The sequence below is a fragment of the Silene latifolia genome, chromosome 1 (genome assembly GCF_048544455.1).
Source record: "Silene latifolia isolate original U9 population chromosome 1, ASM4854445v1, whole genome shotgun sequence".
Classification (NCBI taxonomy): Eukaryota; Viridiplantae; Streptophyta; class Magnoliopsida; order Caryophyllales; family Caryophyllaceae; genus Silene; species Silene latifolia.
The window spans coordinates 62,629,438-62,635,495 of record NC_133526.1 but is presented as its reverse complement, the minus strand read 5'-3'; the positions used below and the strand labels follow the sequence as shown (position 1 = coordinate 62,635,495).

General features: G+C 41.0%; 1 non-coding gene across 1 annotated transcript; it reads right to left on the bottom strand.

Annotated features, from left to right (window-relative positions):
- Positions 1–788: 788 nt before the first annotated feature.
- On the bottom strand, positions 789–895 carry LOC141618911 (small nucleolar RNA R71). Its single transcript, XR_012531528.1, has one exon. It is a non-coding gene; the product is annotated as a small nucleolar RNA R71 (small nucleolar RNA).
- Between the last annotated feature and the right edge of the window lie 5,163 nt (positions 896–6,058).

Genomic DNA, 6,058 nt, shown 5'->3' with positions numbered 1-6,058 from the left:
AGTTATAAATTGTGTTTTGATTCGACCGTGACCCAACGACCACATCTTTAATTGTGAACACGAAACGGACCCGATCAAAAATGGCGCCGTTGCCGGGGACGGTGTTTGTTTGATTTAGATTTCCTTTTTATTGTTATTAGTTGTGTCTTTCTTCGCCTTGGGGAAGTAAAACTCCTCAAGGTTTGTTCTAATTGTTTTCGAGTTGTTTGATATTTTGCATGTTTAGAAGGTTACAAGGTGATTTGTTACCTTTTGAACGTGAAATCGAAAGAACCTTGACGAACAATAGGAGACTTGTTAGGAGGAATTTAAGAGGTATTAGTGAAGTTGTTCAACCAACTAGTGAGTTCATCAACCCTTTCGCAATAGAAGGAGAGGAGAACCCATTACACAATACCCCACAAAATCCACCTACAATGCCTAAATTCTCGTCACACTCCGTACCCACCGAGGAGAATCTACCAAATGGTACTCCTACACCGCAACATCTAACCGGAAATTTTATTGCCAAGTCCGCCTTCATCCAATTAGTTGAGAGGAGCCAATTTGGGGGGATACCTAGTGAAGACCCTCATTCTCATATGGAAACCTTTTGCGACTATTGTGATGCAATCTCTCAAACGGGCGTGACTCAAGACCAAATTAGATGGGTCTTATTTCCTTTTTCTCTAATCGGCACCGCGAAGCAATGGTTGAAGGGCCTTGATAAGGCCACCCTCGGAATAGATTCTTGGAAGAGGTTGGCTCTAGCTTTCTACAAAAAGTTCTACCCACCGGAAAACACTAACATGCTAAGAGCTCAAATTACGGGTTTTAAGCAAAGGGATGAAGAATCTTTGTATGAAGCTTGGGAGCAGTTCAAGGCAATTTGTCGCTCATGTCCTCACCATGGACTTAGCGAATGGTTTTTGGTACAACAATTTTGGAATGGTTTATATGAAGATTCTAGGAACATTCTCAATATGGGATCGAATGGAATGTTCACCGAAGTTGATGACAATCAAACATGGAACAAGATTGAGGAAATGGCGGTCCATAACTCACAATATAGTAGACCTCGCAAGGCTACTAGAGGAGGAAAGCATGAAGTGGACTCCGTTACTTAATTGGGTGCTCAACTTAGTGCTCACATTGACACAATTAACTTGAAGTTTGAACAAGCTATGGCTAGACTTGAAGAAAACTCAAAATCATCAAAGCATCATGTTAATGCCATGACGGCATCCTCATCAATCCCAAGTGGGATATGTGAGAATTGTGGAACTTTGGGACATGACCAAGGTGAATATAGGGGAACAAATGAACAAGTGAATGCTTTCCAAGCATACAAGAGTGGTACCCCTTATTCCAATTTTTACAATGAAAACACCAAATTCCATCAAAATCTCTCATACAAAAGCCAAAATGTTCAAAACCCTCAAACAACATACACTCCACCACCCATGAGAAACCAAAATCAAAGACCCTTTTACAATCAAAACCAAGGTTACCAAAATCAAAATCCATACAATCACCAAAATGACCAAGGTTTTGATGTCCAAAAAGCGGTCCTCCAAATGCAAAAGAATCAACAAGAATTTTTCACTCAAATGCAAAAAGATAGCTAAGCAAAGGAAACCACCATCAACAACATTCTAGCTCACACCAAGATGTTGGAAACACAATTGACTCAACTAGCATTTTCAAGCTCACAAAGACAAAAGGGGCAATTACCACCTCAAAGTAATCCCCCTAGACATGAAATAGTTAGCGCCATTCACTTGAGAAGTGGTACAAGGTATGAAGCACCGAAGAAGCAAGTTGAGGATGAAGTTGTGAAAGCTAGTGAAAAGGAAGAAATTGTGCAAAGCTCCAAAGATGGAGAATCATCAAAAGAAGAAAGTTCAAAGAAAAATGAAGACAAGGTCAAGGAGAAGGAGCCCATTGTGATTAGACTTCCTTTTCCAAGTCGTCAAGCCAAGCCCAAATTTGATGATCAACTTGGAAAGTTCATGGAAATTGTGAAGAATTTGGAAGTCTCAATTCCTTTCACGGAATTAATCAATCACGTGCCGGCCTATGCGAAATACATGAAAGATATCCTCACAAAGAAGAAGTCGATCCGGAAGCTTGAGACTATCGCCTTCACTAAGGTGAGTAGTGCAATACTTCAAGGGAGTTCACCTCCAAAGTTAAAGGATCCGGGAAGCTTCTCAATACCGAGTACCATTGGCGACACGACGATCAACAAAGCCTTATGTGATCTAGGGGCTAGTGTGAGTGTCATGCCGTACTCGGTGAGTAAAAGGTTGGGGATGGGAGAGCTTAAATGCACCAACATCACACTCCAAATGGCCGATAGATCAACGAAGACACCATTAGGGATATGGGAAGATGTCGCCGTGCGAATTGGGAAGTTTTTCATCCCGGTGGACTTTGTCATTGTTGATATGGAGGAAGATTCCAACATTCCAATCATTCTAGGAAGACCTTTCCTACACACCGCGGGTGCGGTGATTGATGTGAAACATGGTGAGCTCACTCTAGAAGTGGGAGACGAAAGCATAACTTTTAATCTTGACAAGACTATGAGAGCTCCTCTTTTGCATGAACCATGTTTCATGATTGATCATTATAGCTGAAAGGATGAAAGGAAGAAATCGGAACTCCAATGGAAGAAGAAAATTGAAGATGCTCCATTCAAAGAGCAAGTGAATTGTGACAAGGAGAGCTTGCAAAGCTCATCAAAATCAATCAAGGAAGAAGAGGATGGCCTCATTGGCCAAGAGAAGAAATTGGGAGAGTTGTCTCCATCTAAGCAAGAGATTTTCAATGATCAACTTAATGAAGTTTGTGGTCTTTGGGACAACGAATTTGAAGGGATTTTTAATCCCTACATTGGTAATGCCATCGATCAAGACCGACAACAAGGGCCAAGGTCTATTGAAGACCTCTACCATGATAATGAACAAGCTTTCGATTACTTTTTCAAGGTGTTGAGCAACATCAACAACACCTTGGACATGCCCCCTTGACATCTCATCAAGAATGAGAGTTTGGTGGAGTCCTCCCTAAACCACCACTTGTAAATATTTTTAACTCCCTAACTTACATTTCAATTCTTGTATTGCATTTTTTGTCATCTTTGGATTTTTATTTACTTTGATCAAGATAATTGTCATGTTTGAGAGAAGTGAGGGAGGGACTAACAATTTCAATTGATGTGTAGTGCTTTACCTTAGTGTGGGGATGGCAATTGCCTAGGCTATCCATGCCTTAGTAGTGCCCCCACAATGAAGAACACAAGATTTGAAGAAAGAATAGAAGAATGGTAAGGGATATGCATTATGCACAGATGGAACTGAATCCGGGTACAAGGGGTCGAATCCGAACGGATTCCTGAGAATCCGCCCGTCTTGATAATCCGAGCTTCGGGTCGAAGACGCACGACTTTATAAGCTGAGATTTTGGAAGATTTTTGACTGTAAGAGAATCCGGGCGTCTTGGAATATAATCCGCCCGTCTCTGCAAATCCGTCCGTCCTGGACTAAAGACGCCCGTCTTCTCTGCTGAGGAAAACAAGAAAAATTTCCTGGACTGAAATCCGTCCGTCTTCAGACAAATCCGCCCGTCCCGAATCAAGGAAATCCGAGCGTCTTCTTCTGAATCCGCCCGTCTTTAGGCGAGTTTTATACAACCCAGAAAGAGCATAATCCGCACAGATTGGGCAGAATCCGCATGGATTGCCCCTGCAGTTCGAAAATTTCGGTCTTTATAAAATCCCTCCCACCTTCCTTAATTCATTCATTCATTCATAAACACTACCCACAACATCAAAACCCTCATCCTCTCCATCACAAAAACAAAATCCCTCAACAACATTCACCAAAAACAAATCAAATCATCCTTTTAACAACAAATCAATCACTCCTTCTTCAATAAAAATCAAAACCAAGCACAAAATCTTCAACCTTTGAGTCGATTTTTGATTTCATAAAGGCAAAGCCTTTCACCTTTAAATCGATTTGGGTACACTACAAATTGAAGATTTTTCATTCTTTTCTTGGTTAGTTCATCAATGGCAAGGACTAAGGGAGCAACAAAGGCAACAAAGGCACCAAAGGCTAAGGCACTCTCACAAAGGCAAAAGGCTCTTCAAACAAAGAAAGCATTGGCTATGGTGGTAGCAACACCAAACTTGGAAGTGCAACAACAACAACAACCTTCTATGGGAGTAACAACACCTTCTACTCCGGAAATTGATCAACTTTTGCATTATCCGGAGGTAACTTTTATTTCCGAATTCCATAGAAATACCTTTGTCAAGTTTGCTAGGAAGTCATTACAATCCACCAAATTTTTATGTGAAGATACCTTAGAAAAAATTGGGTGTTCTTGAGCAAAATAGAGCCTTTTTCAAAGCCACGGGGTTGAAGAAATTGTTTGAAACAAAGGAATTGACATACCCCTCCCTTACCTTGGAATTTTTGAGTTCTTTGAAAGTCACCAAAGTTGAGAATAGGGAGAATCTCGAGTTTCGTCTAGCTAATGTTAGTAGACGCATTTCCTTTAGGGAATTGAGTGAAATTTTGGGTCTTATTGATGAACCGCGTTATTTTAAGAATTATGGAAAGTATGACCCCGAACCTCTTTGGGAGGCAATTTCCGGGAGGAAATTTGAGGACTTTCATGCGAGTCGTGCTCTTTTGGTCCACCATCCGGGCATAAGAGTATGGCACAAGGTCATGGGAAACACCATAATTGCAAGGAAAGATATCAACCATTTCACCAAACTTTATATTATTCTCCTTGAATCGGCTTTGAACATTGGAAGAGTACACACCAAGCCTTACAATTCTTTGAGGCTCTTGGTAGATAGATGGCTCAACATTGATTGTGGGAAGAAGGGCACTACCGTTATTGTCAATGGCGGCCTAGTCACTATCCTAGCTAAGTACTTTGGTCCTAACTTCAATAAGGATAACAAGTACAAAGCAAAGGAGGGTGGTCATCTTGTTGATTTGCATACTATGATACACAAGTACAAGTGGGTTGCCCTTAACCCCCTTGACACTAAGTATGGATGGCTCACTGGTGAAGCTAGATCGTTCACCTTGCCTTCAAAGATTTGTCGTCTAAGCGTCCACCCGACCAATTATCTACTTCCCCTTTCTAAAGAGGCCGAGTATATTATCCAACAACAAAAGGGTGAACTTGAAATGCCCTCCTCTTCCATTGTCATACCACCTTACCCCTTTGAGTATGAAGAGTTTAAGCCGGAAAAAGTTGAAGCTAGAAATGATTATGTGACTCTTCTCATGAAAGCAATGCACAAGCAAGCCTTTGAGGACCGGAAAAAATGCTTACTTGGCTCAATATCCACCCCTCCTACACTTAGCTAGGCAAGGACTACTTGATCCATCTTGTCCTTTGCCTAGTTGGGCGGATAGAGAAGTCCTATTTCCCGGTGCATCTAGGGTCGTTTCGGGTGACAATGAGGTTGTTGGTAATAATGAAGAAGTTGATGATAACATTGATGAAGAAGCAAGTGAAGAAGGAGAAAAGGATGGTGAAGATGATGATGAGCAAGATGAGGAAGAAAGTGAAGAAGCAAATGACAAGGGAAGTGGCAATGTGACCACTTCTAATGAGGAAAGTGATGGTGATAGCATGATGGAAGATTAGCAAGCCTTGGAGACTCCTACCCTCTCATGGTTTGTCTATTTCTCTCTTTGTTTTAATTATAATTTTGATCATTGTTGAAGTAGTCCTAGAACCATAGAGGACTCACACCTCGGTACCATTGAGGTGTTCTCATTTTATTGTTCCCATTTTCAAAATCCAAAATGACAAATTAGTTTCATGCATTGCATAGTGTGTACATGAACTACACCCATCCTTGGACATTAGCAATAGTGTCTCACTCGGTTTAGGGAAGTTAATGCATACACAACGGGATGTAATCTAAATTATCCTCTCCGTCATAACAAAAACCATGCATCATGTAGTGTAGCTTAGTGTAGATTGCATTTAGTGTAGAAATCATGCATCATCTTTGCATAATTTCCATCATTTTGGC